The sequence below is a fragment of the Cetorhinus maximus genome, chromosome 7 (assembly GCF_964194155.1).
Source record: "Cetorhinus maximus chromosome 7, sCetMax3.hap1.1, whole genome shotgun sequence".
NCBI classification, from domain to species: domain Eukaryota; kingdom Metazoa; phylum Chordata; class Chondrichthyes; order Lamniformes; family Cetorhinidae; genus Cetorhinus; species Cetorhinus maximus.
In genome coordinates this window covers 121,583,077-121,609,787 of record NC_135885.1, presented here as the reverse complement: position 1 = coordinate 121,609,787, position 26,711 = coordinate 121,583,077, and positions in this window count along the sequence as shown.

Genomic DNA, 26,711 nt, shown 5'->3' with positions numbered 1-26,711 from the left:
CAATTGTATACATTCAGGGAAACATTGTCATCCTGCACCACTTCCTCATACTTGCATGTATTCAGATGAAGCCAGTGACAACTTGGCACTTGGATCATTGCACAGCTCCAGGGTCACAAAGAGATACAGGGAAGCCATTTAAATTCCTAAATTCACCCATCTTACCTCCTATTTCAAAAAGTCAGCAACATCAATCCAGCTCTGCTAAAGCATTGGAAATTATAATGGAAATTAGGTCATGAGGTTTTTTTTTCCCTATTCAGCCGTAGCTCAGTTCACTCTCGCATTTAAATTAGAAGGTTATGGGTTCAAGTTCAACTTGAGAAACTTAAGCAGATCCTTTAGGCTGATATATCAGCCCAGCACTGAGGGAGTTTTTCACTGTTAAAGGTGATGTTTCTTTAATGAGACGTTAATTGAGCTCCCTTCTGTAGCATAAGTGTCTGGCACATACGACATTAATGTGGAGCTGAGTACAGTACTGCCCACACAGTGATGTAAGAAGGCACATGACCCAGACCTAGGGCTAGTGTGGTGATGAGCAGAGACATGTGCAGACTAGATATGGAGATAGCTCCTTGTCTGTACCCTTCACTGTATATAGGTATATAGTTGCAACTTGTTAATAAAGACTTGCTGTTAACCTACTGAAGACTATGAAGACTTCTTTCAGAGACATCATTCTGTAATCAACAGGTTCCAACTTACCACGTGAATGCAAAAGATACTTATCCCTCAGCCAATATCATTAAAACAGATTATGTGATCATTGTCATGTGGCTGTTTGTGAGAGCTTGCTGGGCAAAAATTAGCTCTGCGTTTTCTAAATTGCAACTGTGACTACACTTCAAAAATAATTCATTGGCTGCAAGGTACTTAGAATGTCCTGAGGTTGTGAAAGGCGTTATATAAATTTAATTATTTCTTTCTTCAATTAATTGTTAAAAATATTTAACCACAAGCTGAGCATCTCGCCTATCAGATTTACAGTAGTTAGCTTTTCATATATCCTTCTCCTGCTAATTTAATATAAAATTAGTTATCTATGAATTTATTAAAAAAAGAAACAAGGGCTGAATTTTAATCTGGGAGGACGCAGTATTGTATGCAAGTGCAGGTTTAAAGTTGGCAAAATTGACAGTGTGTTGTGAGTTGGCTCCAATCTAACAACTTCTTCATCTGACTGGAGTGCATGAGGCTGCATGCGGGCAACCCCCTCAGGAGAGAAGGCTTGTCAATTTCCTTGTGCTAATCACTCAAACAGAGAAATATTGACAGACTGTTTTTAGTTTAACACCAGATTCATGGGTTTCTCAGGCTTCCTGAAACTTGCCAGTCACCTTATGTCCACGGACAGTCTATACATGGCCCAGCCAGAACTGGACACATTTTTACACCTTGTTGTTGAATTCGGCAAGATCTGCAACAGTGCAGGGTTCTTCTAGCGATAGGCATTGCAGGAGCAGTTGCATAGTCTGTGGCTCAGTTCCACATTCACAAGTTGTCAGGCTGGTTGTATATCCCCATTTGCTTAGTGACACCTTTGAACAACCTACGCCAGTCCTAAGTCTGTTAAGGCACTTCCAGGTTGTCCAGTTGCAATTAGCTCCTGGGGGAAGGCTTTCATCCGGTAGAATTTCCATCGCTGGGGGTTGTTCGAGACTGGCGAGCCGGTCTTTCCACAAGGCGATGCGGGCTTCAGATGGGGTACTTGCCAGTGAAACCAAGACAAGTACAGAGCAGCAATTGAGGGGGCTGAAGCAATACTCAGTATTTATTGGTATCTTTGAGTGAGATTGCTTCAGCTGTGATAATTTCAAAGCATTAAATGTGTTTCTTTATCAATTAGCGTGCTTAATCTTAAATAGTGACATCATCAATAGGCACAGAGGACTCATGGCTGTTTTCTTACTGAGAAAGAGTTTATTTACAACATGTTCATTGAGGGGTTACTTTTGTATAATTGAGAGATTACTTTCGACACTTTGGAGGTTTGCTCTTATCATAGGGTGGGTGCCACTTATGCAGTTTTTGATTGAATCTCAGATGAGGACCAAGATGACCAACTGCCTCACCCACAGCAGCTCACAAACCTCCAAAGTGGTATTGTAACTGGGCTGGTAATCCAGACACCCAGAGTAATCCTCTGGGGATCTGGGTTCAAATCCCACCATGGCAGATGGTGAAATCTGAACGCAATAAAAATCTGGAATTAAAAGTCCAATGCCTAATGATGGTTCATTAATGTCCTTTATAGAAGGAAATCTGCCGCCTACTCTGGACTACATGTGACTCCAGATCTGCAGTAATGACCTTTCTTCCATCATTAGGTCAGAAGTGGGGATATTCGCTGATGATTGCACAATGTTCAGCACCATTTGCGGCTCCTCAGATACTGAAGCCATCAATGTGCAAATGCAGCAAGACCTGGACAATATCCAGGCTTGGGCTGACAAGTGGCGAGTAACATTCATGACGCACAAGTGCCAGGCAATGACCATCTCCAACAAGAGAGAATCTAACCATCGCTGCTTGACATTCAATGGCACTACGAATTCTGAAACCCCCACGATTAACATCCTGGAGGTTACCATTGATCAGAAACTGAACTGGACTAACCATATAAATACTGTGGGTGGAATTTTCCGTGCCCATTAGTGTCGGATGTGTTCAGTCGCATAAGTGGACAATATGGCAAGAAGCCCAATAATTGATTTCACAGCACAGTTAAACCAGCTTGCAATCGTCCATTCAGCCCGTCGATGGCAGGTCATGTTTCTCACCTTCGGAAGTCAGGAACCTCTTTGTAATATGTCAGCATATCATTATAAGGCTAGCCCGCAGGACTCATTCTCCCCCACTGGATCGTGATCTTGATTGCATGCCAACAGGTTTCACAACAGCATACAAAAGGCATACATCTGGGGGGCCGCACATTGAGGGGAGCTCGGAGGTGAGTGCACAGTAACGTTATGCAGCGCTCACAAGGGATGCCTGATGGATTTCAAGGTTGAGGTGCATTGTAGTTGGGGGTGTGTGTAAAGCCTGCCCTGCAATTGAAGTGACTTTGGGCAGAGGGGGGAGGCAAAGGCTGCTCTGTGGTTGAAGGTAGTGCACAAGCACGTGCAGGGTGGGGGAAATGGGGTGCGCAAGGGAAGCAGCCACGCATTAGGGACACCTTGTATAAAGTGACCATTCCTCTGCAGCTGATACGGTGTGAAAAGCTGCCATTGTGGTCAGCAGGTAAAGCGTCGCTTTACCCACCCACTATCGCACTTAGTGCAAATCTGGGACGATTCTTCCCTGTGGCTACAAGAGCATGTCAGAGGAATCCTACAGTGAGTAACTCACCTCCTGACCCCCCAAAGCCTGTCCACCACCCACAAGGCACAAATCAAGAGTGTGATGGAATACTCTCCACTTGCCTGGATGAGTGCAGCTCCAATAATACTCAAGGAGTTTGATGCCATCCAGGACAAAGCAGTCCTCTTGGTTGGCACCCATCCACAAACATTCACTTCCTCCACCACTGACAAACAGTGGTAGCAGTGTGTACACCTAGAAGATGCACTGCAGAAACTCACCAAGGCTCCTTAGGCAGCAGCTTCCAAACCCACCACTGCTACCATCCAGGAGGACAGGGGGAACAGATACATGGGAACACCACAAGCTGGAAGTTCCCCTCAAAGCCACTCACCATCCTGGCTTGCAACTACATCGCTGTTCCTTCACTGTCCCTGGGCCAAAAACCAGGAACTCCTTCTCTAACAGCACTGTGGGTGTACCTGCACCACAGGGGTTGCAGTGGTTTAAGAAGGCAGCTCACCACCACCTTCTCAAGGGCAATTAAGGATGGGCAACAAATGCTGGCCCAGCCAGCAAAGCCCACATTCTACAAATGAATAATAAAAATTAGACATACATATATACTTGTAGCTCCACAGCGGAGAGAAAGGATCAGCAGAGAGAGGATCAGCTTATAGGAGGCACCACCCATAAAACAGGGTTTATAGGCAGAAGCTCTGTTTCCATGACATGAAGGAACACCAGTGCCTCAGGAGATTCTGGATGATGACAGACATCTGGAACTTTCTGGAGGACCTGCTGCCTGTTGGATCTGGTGGTCATGTATTCCTTATGGCTGTTCAAAGTCAGCACTTTACTCAACTTTTATCCTCTGCATGCTTTATCTGTCACATAACCAGGATCTCCTAGTTGGTGACCCAAGAGTGCTTATGACAGGTGACCAATGGCTTGCTTGCTTAGGCTAGCAATTATATGAACTTTGTTACCAATGATGCCAGAATGAGTAGGTGCTCTGGTTTGTTGTTTTTGCTACCTTCCTGCAATTACAGGATGGATTGACTGCACACACTTGGCAACCCAGGCATCCCCAGAACAATCATGAGTATTTATCAGCTGCAAGTGTTTTCAATCCATCAATGTGCAGCCAGTTTGTAACTACTAAAAGATGAATATGCAGGAGTGCGCAAGGTTCCCAGGAGCTGTCATACTGTCATGATGCCTTTGTCCTGTGGCAGCCAAAGTTCCCTGATCTCTTTGAACCAATTGTTGGGTTGGGATGGGCCCGATAGCAGGAAGTTCCCATTGCTGGGCAGGCCCTGATCATGTGCAGGGATGGGGCTGATGGTGGCTGGGGGAGCAGGTGATCGTTTGGGATAGAGGGGTGAGGCATGGGTTCCGATGATATTTGGAGAGATCAGGTCATAGTCGAAGGAACAGATGGTGATCCAGACATCTAATGGTAGGGTTAGGATCCAATTGTAGTTGGGGAGCAGACAGGTCATAGAGGTAGGAGTTCATTTGGTAATTTTTTGGAACTGGAGGAAGCATCCCTGCAGTGTTGGAGACAATTATTAGTGGGTTCATCCCTTCTCGCTTCCCTTTACCTGTCAGGTTTCCTGAGGCCTGGGAAACCCAGCCTACATGAGTTAAAGATACCACGACGGTTACAATGAAGGCAGATCTCATTCTAATGGTCCAAATATTTGCTACTGGGTCGAGTGCGCAGAGATGGGAGAATTCCCGGCTCCTTTCACATTGTCTGCCCAGATGTCGGATGTTTGGTCCAGGGAATGGGGGGTGCTGATGGGGGCAGGCTAGAATAGGAGTCGGAGCAACCCGGGAAGAAACAAGAAGGTTGCCGGCTGAGCGGAAGGCCTGCCTCGGGGCCCAGGAACTGCGTCCAAAATAAGAAAGTAAAGATTAATGCATAAACAACACTCAAACTTTCATGCCTCACACACTCTCCCCTCCCACACACTCCCAATGCCCCATCCTTGCAAATCTATGCCACCACATGACCCCCACCCACCCTCCATGGCCCCTCATATTCCCTATGCCACCCTATGCCCCTCTACCCACTCCCATGGCCCTTCGTAACCCCTATGCCAACCCATGCCCCCCACTCATTCCATGGCCCTTTCTAGACCCTATGCCAGCTTAGTGCCAACTCATGCCAAGCTATCAATCCAACTCACCACCCGTTGCCTTTACCCCCTCCAATGCCAACTCACTTGGTGTCCACCATGGGCAAACCTCAGGAGCCATGCTGACATAAAATAAAGCTATCTGCGTTTGAGTATGTCATTATTTAAAAAAAAACTCTCTGATGAAAAAAAACATATTCAATACATTGAAATTCCTTCAACTAATCTTTTATGAAAACAAACAGTTCAATTCTATAACCATTGGAGCTGTCAATCAAAATGCTCACATAACAGGCTGTAAACTGGCTTATTTAACACTGTGATAATGTTAGTTTATAAGACCAGTCAATGGAGCACAAATCCTATAATGCCAATCCTCAGGCTTATGTCATCAGGCAGAATAAAATATCAAGCTCTGATTTTTTTTTAGAATCCCATGCCTTTTTTAAAATTTAAAGCCCAACCAAGTTAAATCCCTTGACAGCTTTGACAGTCCCAATTAGTCTTGCAGTTCTTTGAAAGTTTTGACAGTTCTTTGACAGCTTTGACAGTTCCAGTGAGTTTATGCACAATTATGTCTATTTTTAACAATCCCAAAAGTGCCTTACCTCTTCCAAAGGTGTCCTGGAACCATATACTGAACTTCAGGGGGAACTCGGAGGTGACTACACACAACTTTTCCCAGTGCTCCGGCGCATCATTCGTAGGACATCACATTCAGTGTTGGGTGGAGTGGGGTGGGGGGGAGGGGGAGGGTGACACAGGCAAGTCACTTTTTCCTGGCTTTCAGTGTGGTGCCAGGGCTAGCGCTCCGGTGCAGGTCAGACCAGGGTGGTGGGGGGGAAAGGCAGCACAGACTGAAGGAAATATACAAGCATATGCCAGAGGTGAGAGTAGGAGGGTAAGGGAAGTGGCCATGCATTTGGAAAAGCTTGTCATAAGTGAGAATTCTTCTGCAGCTGAGACCGTTCAGCAGCAGCTCCATTGACATGCTTGGAGTTGGGCCTCTGAAGCTTTTCTGTCCACTCAAGCAATGAAATAGCATAAAGGTGCCACCAAATGCTCCAGAGCTTTTCACCCTTTGGCGCAGACTGCAAATTAATGTGCATTTTAGGGGGCAGCAGAGCAATTGGCTGACTGGGCAAGTTATACAATCCCCTTGTGAAAGGTAGCCATGGCAAAGTCACTGGTGGAGGTGCTCACAGACCCCTGCAACGTCTTTATTAATCTTCATTAAGGTTTGGGCCAGTATCCATCATGGTTCAAGCTAACAGCGCAGCCTTGCAGTGCAGGTTAGGAGAATGCCTGCACCTGAGCTGAGAGCACAGCATGCAGTTCACTGGCTGAAGCTGTCTCCAATTGGTGAAGTGGAGTGGGGCAAAGTTTGGTGGGAATTCGGACAGCCATGAAGCGTACTACACACTAGCCACCCAAGTGGTGGCCAGCACTCTCCTGCATGCTTGATGGGGCCTTCAGACATAACCAAGGAAGGTTCTTAGGAAACATTTGCCAATCCAAGCATCTACCTCTTTGATCCTGCAGGAGGAGAACATCAGGATTATGGAGCCTGGTAATTTAGCGCTATGCCTCATAGTTTACAGGGAGCAGAGAAAAAGAAGAAGAATGTGGCGGAGGTGTCTGGCTATCAATGGGAGGAGCACCTCCCTCAATGTGAAGTTTTGGCATGGCCTACTGTGCACGCAGCTGAGGATCCACAGCGAGACATTGCTCGTAGGTGATTCACTAAACCCAGGGATTATAGACGGCGCTTGTTATTCCTGCAGACGACTGAAAGCTCGTGTCACCGAAAACTGTGCATGTCTAGGAAATTTGTCAGTCACATATGCCACCTGCTGCAGGATTTGGTGCCACAGGGACATGGAGGGCATCCACTGCCAGTGGCTGTGAAAGTGATTGCGGCACTCAATGCTTAAGCCAGTAGCTCCTTCCAGGGCTCCACAGGTAAACTGTGCAGGATCTCGCAAGCCCCCACACATAAGTGTATCTAGGAGGTCACAGACGCCATCTTTGAAAAGGCACAGAACTTTGTGCATTTCACCCAGGTTCAGGAAAGCCAGAGAGCAAGAGCACTGGGATTTGCACAGGTCTCTGGTTTTCCACAGGTGCAGCACGACATTGACTGCACTCACGTGGCAATTAGATCTCCATGGCAACAAGCACTCAACTACGTCAACTGCAAGGGCTTCCACTCACTGAAAGTTTAGCTGGTGTGCCACAACCACAAACACATCCTACAGGTCTGTGCTTGATTCCCAGGGACCGTCAATAACTCCTACATCCTTAGCAGCTCTCAGATCCCTGATATCTTCCAGAGTCCAGAAAGGCTGCAGGGTTGGCTCCTCGGGGACAAGAGCTACCCACAGAGGATGTGGCTGATGACCCCCATGCAGCAGCCTCAGACTGCAGCAGAGCCACAATCTAATGAGGCCCATGCCATGACCTGGATTTTGGTGGAGAAAACAATAGGCATATTGAAAATGAGGTTACAGTGCCTCAACACGTCCAATGGAGCACTACAATACAGTCCCCAGAGAGTGTCACACATGATCATTGCTTGCTGCGCGCTACACAACCTGACACTTCATAGGGGAGAGGACCTGGCTGAGGAGGAAGAGCTGCACGTATCCTCCGATGAGGACGTCAAAGGGGATGACGATGATGAAGCCCTTGAAGGCGAGGATGCAGCAATGAGGCCATCATAGTGGCCAGATGAGGCAGGTGCACTCGGGAGGTCCTCATAGCCACACGATTTGTGGTGGAAGATGACGAGATGCAGTGAGGACAGTCCTGACATCATCACCTTGCATCTGTGAAAGTTTGACTCCTGTGTGACTGATGGCAGCGCACATACCCTCAGTGCTCAGGCTCATATCATGGAGATGCAGTGGATGCCCTAATAATCGTTAGATCCCAAGAGGATGATGACGACATGCAGTGAGGACGCTCCATAGATCTTTACATTACCTCTGTGAATGTCTGACTCCTGTCCGGCTGAGGGTAGCTTGCTTGCGCTCTGTGATCAGGGTCATGTCATGGAGACGGTCTGTGAAACTTTTAATGCACCTTATCCTTTGTCAGCCCATTTCCTCTGCTGAAGATCTTCTTAACAACCCCATGTCACTTTCAATGTCTTTTTAGTGGCTGGGCAGACTTGCTTTGCAATACTTCACCCGTTGTGTATTTCCAAGAGGTTTTGGGTGTGTCTATCTGTGGCAGCCATTGCTTCACTATGCATTTTTAATGTTTCTTCATTAGACAGTTAAGAGTTTCGATGGGGGTCTGGATTATTGGATGTCTCTCTCTTCACGCTCCCCTGTGGGTAATTTTCTTGTTTCTCAACTTCACCTTGGAATGTGGCCTTGCATTTTTAAGCAGTTTGCTCTTCATTGAGATTGCAAAATTTTCATTTAGTTCAAATTTGAAAAATCATATTTTTGCAAATAAAGGGGCACAGCCTTGTGACAATTTCCACATACAACACTCAGCCTTACTGTCCAATCTAAATTTTTCACTCAGGAATTACTTGAAGTGGAGCACAAATAAATATGCTAATTTTTTATATTGATGCAGTTTCCACAGAAAGAAACATTTACGGTGATGCCCATATTATGTTTGAAAGGTACTACTTTATGTTGTGTCATAATGATGTGACATGTGCATGTGTGATATTAATCTTAAATTTTATTGGCTGCTTAAATATAATAACTTTTAAAAAGCAAGCACAAACACTGATTTAAGCTAAAACAAAAACAGAATTACCTGGAAAAACTCAGCAGGTCTGGCAGCATCGGTGGAGAAGAAATCAGTTAACGTTTCGAGTCTCCATGACTCTTCGGCATAACTGAGTATAGTTAGGAGAAAGGTGAAATATAAGCTGGTCTAAGGTGGGGGGGCGGGGGGAGAGAGAAGTTGAGGGTGTAGTGATTGTGGAGATAAGCAAGCAGTGATAAGAGCAGATAATCAAAATATGTCACAGACAAAAGGATCAAAGAGGTGTTGAAGGTGGTGATATTGTCTAAGAAAAGTGCTAATTAGAATGGAAGACAGGATACTCAAGGTACAACTCCTCAACCCCCACCTATGGCACCTCCCCATGCCCACGCAGAAGATGCAACACCTGCCCCTTCACTTCCTCTCTCCTCACCGTCCAAGGGCCCAAACACTCCTTTCAAGTGAAGCAGCATTTCACTTGCATTTCCCCTAACTTAGTCTACTGCATTCGTTGCTCCCAATGCGGTCTCCTCTACATTGGAGAGACCAAATGCAAACTGGGCGACCGCTTTGCAGAACACCTGCGGTCTGTCCGCAAGAAAGACCCAAACCTCCCTGTCACTTGCCATTTTAATACTCCACCCTGTTCTCTTGCCCACATGTCTGTCCTTGGCTTGCTGCATTGTTCCAGTGAAGCCCAACGCAAACTGGAGGAACAGCACCTCATCTTCCGACTAGGCACTTTACAGCCTTCCGGGCTGAATATTGAATTCAACGACTTTAGATCTTAAACTCCCCCTCCCCCCATCCCCACCCCGTTTCTCCCCCCTCCCCTTTTTTTTCCCAATAATTTATAGATTCTTCTTTTCCCACCTATTTCCATTATTTTTAAATCTAAAACTAAAACTTTGTTAGTCTTTCCACCCCACCCCCACTAGAGCTGTACCTTGAGTATCCTGTCTTCCATTCTTAATTAGCACTTTTCTTAGACAATATCACCACCTTCAACACCTCTTTGATCCTTTTGTCTGTGACATCTTTTGATTATCTGCTCCTATCACTGCTTGCTTATCTCCACAATCACCACACCCTCAACTTCTCTCTCCCCCCGCCCCCCCACCTTAGACCAGTTTATATTTCACCTTTCTCCTAACTATACTCAGTTCTGCCGAAGGTCATGAAGACTTGAAACGTTAACTGATTTCTCCTCCACCGATGCTGCCAGACCTGCTGAGTTTTTCCAGGTAATTCTGTTTTTGTTTTGGATTTCCAGCATCCACAGTAGCTTTTAGCTTTTTGTTTTTATCACTGATTTAAGCTCGCTGCCACGGGTCACCTGTCACATCTGGTATTGCAAGTTGGCCAGTTCCTGGAAATTTCCAATACGGATTAAGTTAGGACATGACAAGGAAACCTTCTATCGAATTTCACACCTGCTGATGCCAAGAATTATATCAAAGATGTACTGAAACTATACTAGCCCTCACCATTTGCAATTCTATGAAGCTATAATTCAGGCAGAGACAGAAGGCCTACCAGGGCAATAGCTATATTAAATGTGCTCTTCCTAGCTCATCAGAGGAAAGAATGATCCATTCTGAAGTGATAACGAAACCAATCACCTAGGCCATAAAATAAGTCACGGTCTGTCCAGGTATGAGCTAACCAATTACTTTCTGAAATCATTATGTGGAGCAAGGTCATGAGACCAGAATAACCATTTTGAAATGTATTTTATTACAACCCCAAAATTGCTACAAAGACAGTCTGGAAGAAATTTGCCAATGGAGCAGTAACATGTTCTCTCTCTCCCTTCTCTCTCAAGTTCAAGACCCTATCTCTGCTACAGTTTGGAATACATCACAAGCGTAAGAATTTCCATCAAAAGGAACATCAGGTGCAATATCTTCATCTTTAGGGAAAAAATAGATTGTCTCCAAAAATTGCAGTTTACCCCAATGGGATTTCAAGGCCACCATAGAAAAAAATCTGCCCCAGTCAAATACCAGTGAAGGACCCATAAGCAGTGAACTCTCTTATTTTTTACCTTTTAGCATTGAATTTTAATTTGGCCAAAAAATAACCAAATAGAACTTGTTAATGTTGCATTCTCATTTGTGTGTGTGTGTATGTGTTTCAAAGGTCGGGATGTGGGTTTACCTTTTTAAATATCATTATACCTTTACATGGGTGGGCTTTTAGCTCAATAAAAACTAGCCCCTTTGTATTTGAATTCAAGAAAGTCTGTCAGACGGAGTTATCTGCTATCAGAACATAAATGATTAAGTACAGATAATGAGTTAATACCATTATCTTTATAAATTTCAAAAAACCCTGATATGATTAAAGAAAGTTAGTCCTGACACGTGTCCTCACTGGTCATAACAGTTGGATAATTAATGTCCCTGCATTATAAAACTTTCTTATAAACTTTGTATAATCAGTTGAATATTATTTCTAGATACAATCCGTGCTAAGCCTATGACTGAGAGGCAGGGCGGGAGCCAGAGCTTGTTCAGGAAACAGGCAGTCTTTGCTGGGAATTTCAGCTTCCTGACCCACTTGGGAGCCAGCTTATGCCTCCAATCAGTTATGTTCAGTCAGATTAATCACAGCACAGTGACCTCCCCGCCCTATTGAGTAAGGAGGCCCAGTCCAGAGAAGTGATCAGAAAGCACTGAAGCTGAAGAGGATTAAAAAAAAAATGCATCAACATCTTTGATAAAGAGTTGAAAGGGACAAAGGAATCAATTTTGGGGGGAGTGAAGGGGGCCAGGCATCAGAATTTCCAGCAGTACAAGACTGGCCGGCGCTTCTTGGTGAGATGTACGTCAGATGCATTTCCATTGACCAATCATTCCTAGGTAGCTTAGCTGAAGCATTTTCAAGCCCAGTGTGTTTGGAAAAATTCTGTATAGCTTTTACCATATTGGATAAGTGACCATCCCTTCTATTGACTTCAACCTATCTGCAGCAAACATCCACCACTCTCTCAATTACAAAGCTATAATGAGGAGATTAGATTTCATAGCATTGATCACCTTCAAATACCAACAATTTTGTGACTAGTGGAATCTATATGAGATCCTCTTATCGGTTGACAGGTTTCTAGACCTCAGTGGCTTTTGGTCAGGAAGCTATATGCAGAAAACAAACATTGAGTTAAAATTTGTAAGTGTAGTTCTTCATGAATATACCTAGCTTTCTTCATAATATTATGAGCAGACAAAGATCCTCCACCTAATCTTCATTCACTCCCTCTATTGCTCTCCGTGCCTGTACTCTCTCACCTGCAATACTAATTCTAGCTTAACACTGACTGTAAAGTAGGTGCAATTCATTTATTTATCTGCTGCTGTTTAATTGTAATTTTCAGATTTTGGGGGGTGGGGTGATGGTGGTGCGGGTTGGGGTGTGGTGTAAACTTAACACCCCCGTAGCAGAAGTGAGAGTTTCAGTGGGGACTTAAATCAGTAAATATGCAAACTCGGACTCCAGCATGACGCGAACGTGCCTACTCCCCGTTTAACTATGGCAGATTTGATGGTATCTCTCCACTCGGGAGAGGCGGGTCTATGATTATGATATTTAAATGAGGCTTTGTTCCTCAGATTTTAGGATACATTTGTATTTAACAACTGCAGTCCTGATTTCTCAGAGCCGTGTGGTCCAGGAGGTACAGGAGTTCCTCTCCATGGCATCACAAGCAAATCTTACGCTACATTTGTAAGGGCTATCTTCAATCCTCTGATTTGCCAAACCACCCACTTGCCTCTTCTCCACCTCACCAAAATCATCCTCAACTCTTCCTATCATGCCTGAACTGTTGAGTACCTCTTGTGAAAGATCAGGGATTAATGCACCTTATACTCTTGGAGGTGTGAAGCCCACTGTCAAGGTACTCTCTATGTAATTCCTTAGATTTTATCTAATTTCAGTTATCTCCACAAACACATGCAGGATTGACTGTGCTCTCATGTCCCATTAATTGATGATAATCTTCTAACCTAGATTGACATTAACTGTTTTTTCTTAGGGAAAATGCCTTTGTTCCAATTTTGATCCATCACAACAATCAGGTAAAGATCAACTCTGACATTCAGGACTCTCCCTGTTATCTTTTCATTGTTTCTTTAATTACATTTTCAGTGTTTCAAGGTTAATTGGTTCTTTCCTCAAAGTCTGCTTGAGCTTTCTAGTTAGAGCAACAAATGGACTTTGATAGTTTGAAAGTATTATTCACAAGTCTGTTGTTCTCATATTTTCATGGTTCTATCAGTTGGTAGCCATTTTAAGTAACATGATTAAGTAAATATGGAAAGCAACTACTTTAGATGATATAAAATGCATTATAAATATAAGGTGTCATTATATATCACTGCCGTTCACTAAGCACTGCAACAGCATCACATTAGCTGGTATCTGTTCGAACTCTGTTTTTCTGATTCCTTTGTCATACATCTATCCAAGTTGGTGCCTTTTTGGTCAGAAGTGCTTGATGCATACTTGAACGATGTGTTCATTTTCTGTTATGTTCCCAGTGTACCCACATCACGTAGGAAGCTTTACACAAAGAGGAAAACAACAGATGACAGCCAAATGTCTACTGCAAATGATTCTGCAGACTTTACAAAGGCAGAAGGCTGCTGTTGGGAAAATGTACCTGCATGTTACCAAGTGACAGAATTTGAAAGGCATACAAGAAATTTCTGAGATGATTCATCTCATTGGGATGAGACATTAATGCCAAGCTTCTTTCCATAGCCAATCCATATCCTCTTTGGTCTCTGAAGACACTTACATCAATTGTGCTTATTCTAAATATTCAAACTATTCTTAAAGTCCACGATGATATATTCCCAATTTAGAAGCAAACTCTTCTGTGGTAAAATGGAGTGCCATGTACCTTTAAGAGACTGTAGTTAGTTGACCACGTGACTGTATTGACCAATTGCTACAAGCGCGGGCTTCTTGGATAATCATAAGTCTAGAGCTGGAGGTGATTGAAGAAACGCACAAGGTGTTAGTGCTCTGTTCTTAGTTCCAATTAGCCACCAGTGTTTGTTCAGTTAATTGGTTTCTCTCCCTATATTGTTTCAAGAATCATCTAATGTGTTAGTAACAAGGGTGCAGCTAGTGTTCGCCAGACAAAGCAAACCTGATAACCAAAAACATAACATTTTCCATTTCACAGCCTGTGTTCATGCTGGTTATCTACATTTCCCTACATTTCAAATGGCACAATTTGCCTACTTCAATATGATGCTTTATACACACCAATTACTCCAAGTGTCAATTATATAAAAAATAATCTACCCTGACCAACTCTGGTTCTATTACTTTGGTGCCAAATTCTGAACTAAAGAAAATCTCCTTCCCTTAAATATCTTCCCTTTTGGCCTTTTAGCTAATATATAAAGGAAAGTTATTAATGTTTGGTACATGGGCAATAAACAGTCTAGTGTACCAAAACAGAAAATGTTGGAAAAACTCAGCAGGTCTAGCAGCATCTGTGGAGAGAGAAACAGAGTTAACATTTTGAGTCTGTATGACCCTTCTTCAGAGCTGAAGAGAAGTGGAAATGTGATTAAATTTACACTGTTTAAGGGGGTGGGGCAGGTGGAGGTGGATAGAAGGCCAATGATAGGTGGGGATAAAGTAGGGATTGACAAAAATGCCATGAACTAAAGGACAAAGTGAGTGTTATTAGTAGTGGTTAGTGCTAAAAAAAGGTGCTGATAGTGGCATAAAGGTACGAAAGAAGAATGTAATACTAGCAGAACAAGGGGAGCATTGTTTGAAAGAACATCTGAATTCTCCGGTCGGCAAGTGGGAGCAGGGCCCACTTGCTGACACATAAAATGACGCGCGGTGATGTAAGGTGGGTGTCCTGACGTCACCGCACATCATTTAGATTTTCAGTTCGGCAGGCGCGCAACCGGCTTGGCTGTGTACCTGCCGAACTGTCAAAGGCCTATTAAGGCCATTTAAAACCTAATTAACTCAATTAAATAAGCTGCCCGTCCAATCTTAAGGTTGGCGGGCAGGCGAAGAGCCCAAGTGGCCTGTGCATTTTTCATGAAACCTCATCCACGGGAGGGATGGGGTTTCATGAAGTGTTTTAAAATCTAATTAAAAAATTTACATTAATTCTTTGACATGTCCAAAAAAGGATAGAAAATGGGATAGAAGGAGGATAAAAAAGGGGATAAAACCACAGATAAATGAATAAAAATAAAATAAAAATAAGTGGATAAAAAATAAAAATGAATGTAGAAAAAAGGGGATTGATAAAAGGGGACGTAGATAGAGGAGAGAGCTCATGGTCTGAAGTTGTTGAACTCAATGTTAAGTCCGGAAGGCTGTAAAGTGCCTAATCAGAAGATGAGGTGCTGTTCCTCCAGTTTGCATTGGACTTCACTGGAACATTGCAGCAGGCCAAGGACGGACATGTGGGCCTGAGAGCAGGGTGGTGTGTTGAAATGGCAAGCGACCGGAAAGTCTGGATCATGCTTGCGGGCAGTCCAGAGGTGCTCTGGAATGCGTTTGGTCTCCCCGATGTAGAGGAGACCGCATTGTGAACAGCGGATGCAGTAGACCAAATTGAAGGAGGTGCAAGTGAAGTGCTGCTTCACCTCTTCCAAAAGTCTAGTGTAGATTGGTGGGCATTAGCAATTCAAAGTACTTGGTCACTTGCCTATTCTCCTATCCACAGTGACAAACAAACTATTGAATATTAAGGAGAAATCCCAACATTCAGCAGCTCTTAACTGTTGTCCAGCTTGAATAATAAGAAGGGCAGTAGACTGCCATCACTTTTAACTCACAGGCACTCATTAAATCGGCATGGCAAGAGGGCACTCTTAACAATATGTGAGACAAAGCAGTATGGCTCATGTTCCTCCACACAGCTGTATCCCCTTAATTGTAAATTTACTACAAAACAAGTACATAAAATGCATCATAAAATCACCCATAAAATTGGTTCTAAACAGCTTTCCTTCCATACACAAGTATTAGAGTCTTTGTATCTCATTTTCTGTTAGCAAAAGCAGTGCTAGAATATCCAGGAGCAGAATAACATTTTTTAGCTGAATTAAATTGAGATAAAGTGTTGAGGGAGGGAGGGATGGGGGGGATGGTGGATAGAGAGAGATAGCGATCCTGTCATGAAAATGGAGAGTACCAGAAAGAGAGATATGGGGCTGAATTTTACACTAGGGGTGGGCTTGGCTGGCCCACCCAATGCTATTTAATGGTCATTGAGCCTTTAATTGACTTGAGGCAGGTCTTCCACTGCCTTCCAAGAGGAAGGCCCACCTCAGAGAGCTGCTGGCCAAACAAATAGTTTGTCCCAGCAGCGCCACTGGGAGTGGTGGCCACTGCTCAGATCGTAAAAGTCCCTGAGGAAGGTGTCCAACAATGGAGCCCAGATTTTTGTGGACTATCAGGCCTTGGCAAAGTGGGTAGGGGACAGGGCGGGGGTGACAAGTCAAGGAGCGGAATGGGGAGTGAGGAGCTCACACCCTGGAGGGCACTTCTGATAGGTACCGCACCCCCCCCCCCCCCCCCCCCCCAACCCATTCACCAGGCCAGCAGCTCTTTCTGAGTAGCCTGGAGACCTAGCATGGGCCACATGGGAAAAATCCCAGTGGTGGTGGTGGGAGGAGGCCCTTAACGAAGGTCCTCAATTGGCTCAATGGGTAGGCATTGGCTACGGCTCCGCTGCCATGGATTCCAATTTTATGCTCCTCCTCTTACCATCCCGCACCCGGGAGCATAATATTTCAGCCACAGAGCCTCTCAGGCAGAATAGGAAAAATCCTTAGTGTGGGTGGAAAGAGACTGATAGGTAGCCACTTAAGGAAGTGAATTAGAACTCCCTATCCTGCTGAGGCAGAGAGCAGAGAGGGAAAATGTTAAATAGGTAAGTGTGTAGGAACACAGAGGTGAGTGGGGGGTATGGGGAAGCCACCTTCTCGTGCGTTTTATCTTGGGAGAAAGAAGCATGGTTTGGAGCTCAGCTTAGTTATAAAATACTGTATTCTCTCACTTAACTACAAACAACTTGTTTTGATTTCATGCTCTAACATAAAACCTTGTTTTAAGTTATTTTAAGTTGAATGGTCAAATTGCAAATGACAAATTACAAATGGACAGTAAATTTAAACTCCAAACATTCATTAGTTTTTCACACGACTTGCACAGTACATCGAATTAAAATAAAGTTGGCATCTGTCTGTCCATGTCTATCATTGTATTTTTGTTCATATTAAAGTAAATATGTTTCAATACAGTTCAAAAACATCTGCACAGGCTAATAACATAAACATATATATATGTAATGTTCTAAATTGTAGAAAAATGAATTGAAGCTTTCATTTATATAGTGCCTTATCTCTGAAATATCTCAAAGTTCTTTGTTGAGATGAATTACTTTAAATTTACAGTAACTATTATCATGTAGGCAAACACAACAGCTATTTTATGCATAGCAAGATCCCACAAATAGTAACACAATGGATTTTTTTTGGTGATATTAATTGAAAGGGGAACATTGCTCAGAGCATCAGAAGAGACTCCCTGCTCTTCAACACTTCATGCTCTTTTTCATCAGGGAATCTTTATCATTCACCTAAACATTAGGCCTAGGTTTAATATCTCATCTGCAGCATAGCACTTCTGACAATGCAGTATTTCCTTGCACTGTAGAGTATGACAAATTAGATACTCAGCTTTTGATGAGCTAAGACCTGGAATGGGGATTCAACACACAACCTTCTAACATACAGTGTGAAACCAAATGAATAAACTAATGATTCCAATAATAAATGTACTCAAAACATAAAAACAGACAAGTCTAGATGTCAGTTGTCTTTTATTTGAAAAAAATGGCTTAAGATGCTCTTCCTATGTAACTAAGATCTATAGGTTAACAAACTATTACTTGATTAATTATGTTTAAAACAATCTATAAGCAATGAGACTTTCCCATTGGAGGCAGGAGAATCGGGAGGCAGGTTTGATATTGGGTTATGAATCAGCCTCCATCTCCATCAAGCTGTGAAGTATGATTTTTGTGGGGTCGGGGTCTCAATGACCCTGGAGATAGACCTTCTGCCCAATTAGAGACTGGGGGAGTGGAAATGGAAGTAGAACACTAAGGAAGTGGGCCATGTTCTGGACCAAATTCACAGCCATAGCTGTGGCTACCACCCGTGCATGGTCTGAAAAAAGTTAAAGGATCACAACCTTAAAGGCGGCAAGGGAAAATGGAGGACTGGGACCCAGGATAGGGCACGAAAATGTTGGTAAGTCAAATTTTATTTCGGCTCAATAGTTTCTTTTTCCGAACTTCTGCTTTTTTGCATTGAATAAAACAGTTTCAGTGATGCTGCCCGTTCCCACCAGCTGATCAGCTTCAAGGAGCTCCTAACATTCCCCCTCCCTCATGAAAATCTCAGGAGGTCAGAAGACAAGCTCTTAACAGGCTGCTGCCTGATGACCTCAAACTGCCCATTTAAAAGATGGGCGACATCACCTTCCCACCCATCCCCGGCTGCCCCATGTCCTCGGGAAAATCATCAGAGCCGGGAATGAAGACGGCAGACCACCGGCACCTCCTCCATTCCGTCCTGGTTTTAGTTGGGAAAATCTGGCCCATGGTGCCAATCTGCCAATGATTAGGCAGATGATGCCCCCTCACTGTAAGCAACCTGCCAACCAGTTTGAGATTATTAAGTATCAGTAAACACGAATCACAGCAGCCTTCCAACTTCACACACACAAGCATCTGTCTCCGAACAGCATTATTGCTTCACTTTAAACTTTATCTCATGTAAGTGCACTATTGATGAGTTCATCTGAGAAAAATTCTCAATATTTGTTATAACTGCTGAAAGTAGGAAATCATGAATATATAGGAGCAAACAGTGAATGTGATTTTGATGTTTACCATGATGTGACAACGGATAGTGTGGTGGATATTATTTTGTGTGTGGCACCCCTCTCTCCCGGTTGTTGGAAGGTTAAATGTCATGGGAGTGAAATTTGCCAAAGTGATTTGCTGCCGCTGTACTACTGTAAAAATATTTGCTCCTGTGTGTGGTCGGGAGAGGTTTTCCTTGGTCTGCCTATTTGCATACCCAATGGATTATCATTTTCTATAAATCCCATGTAAAGTGAGTGCAATCTGCTGGAGTACATGGAAATTAGATCATAATCTTTGATAAGACAGTTCTGGCTGAACGTAACAGTGGCAGACTGGGAAATGACCAGTTGAAGAAGAGCAGTGCCTGACACTCAGATAGCTTCACTGCTCATCAATCCATTTCAATAATATTTATAGGGGGGGCTGTTGAAATAAAGAGCCAAACAAGACAATGAGGTGTGGCACCTGAGCATGGAAGAAAATACTAGAATTTTATAGATTTAGATGTCCAAATTCTCCTAGAGGAAATAAAACTCAAGAGACACAGAGAACAATGTACACTAGTAAGAAGCTCAAAGATCTTACCTTGATAATGGCCACAATCCCTTTTCTTGCCCGCCAACCTAGGCACTATCACACTTCTATCATCTTAAAAAATGCACTTAATCTCAAGATCTTGAACTATGGATGTTCAGCAAGTATTTACATGCACAACCCTAAAATAGTCTTTTCCACTTTTTAACAGGCGGTGTCTTAATTCAGTTCTAGGAACATAGGAACATAAGAGCAGGAGTAGGCTATTCAGTCCCTCAAACTTGTTAAGCATAGAAACATAGAAACTAGGAGCAGGAGTAGGCCATTCGGCCCTTAGAGCCTGCTCCACCATTCATTATGATCATGGCTGATCAACCAACTCAATAGCCTGCTCCCGCTTTCTCCCCATACCCTTTGATCCTTTTCGCCCCAAGAGCAATATCTAACTCCTTCTTGAAAACATGCAATGTTTTGGTCTCAACTATTTTCTGTGGTAACGAATTCGACAGGCCCACCACTCTCTGGGTGAAGAAATTTCTCCTCATCTCAGTCCTAAATGGTCTACCCCATATCCTCAGACTGTGACCCCTGACCCCTGGTTCTGGACTCCCCCACCATTGGGAACATCCTTCCTGCATCGACCCTGTCTAGTCCTGTTAGAATTTTATAGGTCTCTATGAGATCCCCCCTCATTCTTCTGAACTCCAGCGAAAATAATCCTAATCGATTCAATCTCTCCTCATATGTCAGTCCTGCCATCCCAGGAATCAGTCGGGTAAACCTTCGCTGCACTCCCTCTATAGCAAGTACATCCTTCCTCAGATAAGGAGATCAAAACTGCATACAATATTCCAGGTGTGGTTTCACCAAGGCCCTGTATAATTGCAGCAAGGCATCCCTGTTCCTGTACTCAAATCCTCTCGCTATGAAGGCCAACATACCATTTGCCTTCTTTACCGCCTGCTGCACCTGCATGCTTACCTTCAGTGACTGGTGTACAAGGACACCCAGGTTTCGTTGCACATTCCCCTCTCTCAATTTATAGCCATTCAGATAATAAACTGCCTTCCTGTTTTTGCTACTAAAATGGATAACCTTACATTTATCCACATTATACTGCATCTGCCATGCATTTGTTATGTTAGGTCATGGCTGATTTGTACCTCAACTCCATTTTACCCACCTTTGCTCCATATTACTTAGCTAACCAAATCTATCTATCTCATTACTGAATGTTTCAATTGACATAGCCTCTACAGATTTGAGGTAGAGAGTTCCAGATTTATTTTTGTAAAGAAACACCTACTGACATCATGCCTGAACAACCAAGCACTAATGTTTAGGATGTCCCTCAGTTACTGGACCTCGGCCACCACCACCCCTCCACCCCACCTCCTCCCCCCACCCTCCGCAGGGCAAATAGTTTATCTCTATGTACCTTATCAAATTCTTTATTCATTATAAATACCTCAATTAAATCACCCCTGCATCTTCTCTATTCAAAGGACTACAAGCCTAGTTTATGCAACTGGTTCTCATAATTTAAGACTTTTAACCACGGTACAATTTCTGATGAATCTATGCCTCATCCACTCAAAGGCCAATGTAACCTTCCTGAGATGTAGTACTCATAAATGAATGCAACACTCCACATGCAATCTTACCACAACTTCATACAATTGTATCATAACTTCCCCTGCTTTATATTCCATTGTCCTACAGTTAAGGGCTAAATTTCATCAGCCTTTATAAATTATTTTTTGCACCTGTCCATTAGCTTTTAGCGATTTCTGTACATGGACTCATAAATCTTTCTGCTCCTCAACAGTACCAAGCTTTCTAATTATTTAGAAAATACCCTCAGCTCTTCTGTGCCACTTGACACACATGCTTCAGCTACTGCCATTACCCTCATTTATTGTATCTTCCTGCAGGAGATATCAGTCTACGAAGTTCATAATAGGCCGGCCAAGCAGACAAAAAGTATCCTCACCATAAAATAGCTCACCAGCTGTGAGAAGAAGGCCATGGAGCACATGGAAAGACATTCTGCCCTTTCTGTGGGACATGGCCAATTGCCAGTGACAGGTTATTGACTGAGAACCTGCACCATCACTCTGGCTTCCCCGTGACAGTCCACATAGGCACAAACTTCCACCTGCTTCTTTTCCCTTAAACCCAGAGAGGCCATGTTCATCCATTCTTAGCCTTCTACCCTCCTTTTCTGAAAAGCGGCTATGCCATCAGGGACAAAGGAGAAAGGAGATGGTGAGGAGGAGGAGGAAGGACAGCGCAAATGCGACAATACCCTTCTGAACTATAATAATGAACAGAAAGAGGATGATGAAGATGGAGATGAAAGAAGAATGAAGCTTAATCATGAGTCCCTGCAATAGTTTGCTTCAATCTCCTGTCCAAGGCCCTAGGTCAGATACTTCCACTAAGTGGAAAATAGTAATAGTAACTGCTTGATTTACGGTTGGCCCATAATCTGAATGGAAAATGAGTGAAGATGTGACACCTTCCCAATGGAGGTTAAGAATAAAATTACCTATGGTTTTTGAATCATGGAATCCAGAACTGATGTTCACTTTCCTGAAAAGAAGAATGCATGGAGAATGTTATACCTACATGCAGGCCTAATACCAATTTCTAAGGCCAGGATTTTCCAGCCCATCGTGGTGGAACCTGCTGTGGGAGATTCGGCAGCCAAGCCAAAAGTCCATTAAATTTTGGTGGGATCGGATGATTCTGCCAGCAGGCGGGGTTGGAAAATCCCACCCTAAATATTACAAGGAATTTACAACACAAAACGGTCATTTGGTCCAACTGGTCTATACCAAACTTTATAATCTACAGGAGTGTCCTTCCACTCTAATTGCACCTTCCCACTTTATCCCCTGTCCCTCTATTCTGTACTCCCTCATAAATGCATCAAACCTCCCCTTTGGTGCATCAATGTGATCTGCTGTAGCCACTGCGTAGGACAGAGAGGTCTGTATTCTCCTCATGCTTAGCGTAATTAAATTTCTCCTAATTTCTTCATTTGATTTGTTGGTGGCTATTTTATATTTATGCCCTTTGTTCTACATTCGCCACCAAAGGAAACAGTTTCTCCTCATTCACCCTATCAAACCACTTCATAATTTTAAAGAAATGGGGCTGGATTTTAAAAGCTGCTAGGGGTCAAGGTCAGGATGGAGGCAGACAGACCTGAAATTTGGCACTGCTGGTCATTGTGCCTGTTTAGCACCACAACCCCGACTCCATTTCATTTATGGAGAGACCAGGTTGGGGGCAGAATGGCTGCCCGCCTGCAATTGGCAGGGAGCCAACTGAGGAAAATTAGGGCCAATGACGGGGTCTATTAAGATCCTGCTCCTGTGCCAAGGTTTCACGTGGGCAATGCGGGTAAGATACGTTGGCCTGGACCACACCCAGGCAACCATGGCAGGCTCACGTTGCAAAAGTGGGGGAACCGCACCCCCCCACAACCCACACCAATCACGTCTACTGGCCCACAGCCACGCCCGCTGGCTATCCTATCGAGGGATTGCCCCTCCACAATCGCAGTTAGGCAGCTGTAGCATTTTGAAATATGCAAAATGCTGACTTTGGCTTCAGAGGCTGCCTCCGCATTGAGGTACCCTCTCGCTCTCTCTCCATCATGAATTTACAGCTCTCAGCTTGGTGGAGTTACTGATCTTTCTGTGCCTGAGGACTTGAGGTGTTGATCTTCAGACAACTTTTCTTAGTAGAAACATTTGACTTTATTTACAAGACTGCAGCAGCAACTACACGTGTGCATCAAACTCCATAACTAAAGAAGTCTCCCTCTGTAGAGGTTCCCCGCGCTGCTAACACATTGGTTTACACAGATCATGTGATCTCACAACACAGGAATATTCTTAAAGTTATCATCCAACATTTCCCAAAACTATAATTACTACATGACTTGACAGTGGCCCTCCAGCCTCAGGAGTTGGCTTGCCATTGTTAATTGGATGGTGAGTTCACTCAGGGCCATTAATTGGCAGGTCTTTTAGAAATCCTCATTGGGTGTATCTCAAACACGCCATGCAGAGTTGGTAAATCTTTCCTGCACTTGTTCCAATACTTCAATATCTTTTATTTGGAATGAGACCAGTATATAGTATATAATGTAGATAGTATTTCAGGGTTTTATGTAAATGTAACATCGTCTCTCTGCTATTCTATTCTTTGCAAAATGAAACCTACTTCTTTACTTACACTTTTATAACCATATAAACTTCTATTGCTGTTTTTAAAACAAATGAATTATGTATCTGCATTCCTAGATCTCCCTTCTTCTACCACATTTACGTTATTAGAGAGAAATAATGTATACCTTATTCCTTATACCAAAATGGACCACCTTATACATATCATATTGAATTTCAATTGCTACTTAAGAACTCACTTTGCAAGTTTACTTCCATCTTATATTTTGGTGCAGTCATCTGCAATATTCCCTACACTGCTCCCTACCCCCATCCCTAACACACGTCAGTTTAGTATTATCTGCAATTTTTAACACCATGAGCTGAATTTTGTGGATCCGATTAGTCAGGCAGGAGAAAAAATGGTGGATGGAACATGAATCTGGAAGGCCCATCCCCATTTCCATTTCTGGCTATTTTCAGCGGTGCCAGAAAGGGAGAGGGTCAGGAACCTCATTTGCTATTGGTTAAAAGTTGCCAGCACCAATGGGGAGATGGCAGTGTGGTGGTAATGTCGCTGGACCAGGCTAAAAATGAAATGACAGCTCCCATCTCAGCTGGTGGAGCTACTGGCCTTCTAGTGCTGGAGGACCTCTCAATGGCACTTCAGCCTCAGGAGCCAGCTCACTGTCATTAATTGAATGGTCAGTTCACTCCCTGCCAATAATTGGCCTGGTCCTTTAGAAATCTAGATGAGTGTGTCTCGAACACACCATATAGGGTTGGTAAATCTTTCCTGCACTTGTTCCAATGCTTCAATATCTTTTTTCATGGAACAAGACCAGATTTGTGCAGAGCATTAGTGCATAGTGCAAAGGGGACATGGGTTCAAACCCCACCATGGCAGCTGGTGGAATTTGAACCTAATTAATTTTAAAAAGAAGCCTGGAATAGGAAGTTAATCTCAGTCATGGTGACCATGAAATTATCATTGTTTGTCATAAAAACCCACCTAGTTCACTAATGTCCTTTAGGGAAGGAAACCTTCCATTCTTATCCGGTCTAGCCTACATGTGGCTCCAGACCCATAACCATGTGGTTGCCCTATACCTGCTCTTTGAAATGGCCTAGCAAGCCATTCAGTTCAAAGGCAATTAGGGATCGGCAACAAATGCTGGCCTTGCCAGTGACGTCCACATCCCATTAAAGAATAAAGAAAAAAAATGTAGCAGTAGGCAATTTAGAAATTCTGCAATTTTCATGGAGGAAGCCATGTTTTGGAAGCCTCTCTAAATTGAGTTCCCAAAGGAGAACTCGAGTGGAGTAATGAGCCAACAATTGGAGATGGGAAGAGTCTACAACAAGACTCTATGGTTCACCTTGAAATGTTGTAGCCTAAACTTCATGTATCTGTGTTTACTAAAATGAGGGATGACAGTGCTGTGATTGGGAAAGGACAATAAGCATTAAATAGTGTGTTTGCCAGGCAGTTACTTCTGACAACTGGCAACGGATAAGTAACAGGCCAACATTGAAAAAAGTAGAAAAGTATTCAGATTCATTAGAGTAGATCATTCACTGGATAAAGTGCTATTCTGAAGTTTACAATCTGGAAAGTGTGGCCCAGTGTGAGATCAATTGATAATTGTTTAAACTTTTCTCATGTGTATCATTTATTATTTAAGAACAGCTATCTGATTGTCTTTTTGAAATCTTTGACCAATGGCTGAGATTTTGGCTGTTTTCAAAGGCACTAATTAGTTCTGTACTGCAGGGTTTGTTTACACAGATGTCCTGGGGAATGCAGATATCTTTTATCTTGACAGATTTATGAACTCCTTAGAGGATAATAGTTCTTCACAAGCCCATTCAAGTGATGTTTATTTATTTTGACAGACTTATGAGCTTTTCAAAGACTTCCAAATGTAATTATAGGGCTTGTGAATTTTATTTATAAAGTTGATCCTGGGTGAGTGGGTTAGGGGGTTGAAGAGGGTGAGACAGTGGGGGGAGTGAAGGGGGTGAGGAGGTAAGGGCAAGTGGGGGCAAAATGGGTGAGGGGTAAAGGAGGACTGAGGGGAATATGGGGGTAGGGGGTGAGGTGGTGAGTAGGGAAGGGGGTGAGGGACTGAGTGAGGTTAGTGGGTGGTTGTGAGGGGACCTGCAGAACTGCGCCAACGCCTCTGGGAATGGAGGTTGGCCTTTTAAACTGGTCACTCCAGCGTCAGCCACCTCCATCTCCCCGGCAGCAGGCTCGGACCAGACCAACCCTGCCTTCCCTGGGTGAAAATCCCACCAGCTGACACTGCCAGGATGGAGTCAAGATTGTGATATTAAGAAAACTCTTGACTCTTGCTTCCATGATGGAAATCCAGCCCTATATCTCCATTTTCGTACACCAAATCAATTTTATACATGGTGAACACCAATGGCCCTAACATGGCTCCCTATAGGACATGTATTGAGAAAATTCCCTCAATTTTCTGTTTTTCAGCCGTGTCTCCACTTCCTTGCTCCTGGCTCCACATACTCTGACCTTTGTCCTGAGGCTCTTATGTGAAATGTCATATATGTCACAACCTTTGCATTGCCCAGTGGACTCATTTTGTTATTTCTTCACATCATTCAATAATGTTGATTAAACATGAACTTCCTTTCATAAGTCTACTACCGGGTACAATTATTTTTATTTATTCCTTATCTTAAGCTTTTTTGTTTGACAGTTTTAACAATAATTCTACTATCTTGCTGATGTTAAATGAATTGCTCCATACTTCACTGGATTAATTTGACCTTTTTTTAAAAGATAGCAATTACAAGTGATGTTCATCTGTTATATGTTATTTCTTCTTATCTTGAAATTTTAGTTCTGACCACATGCCA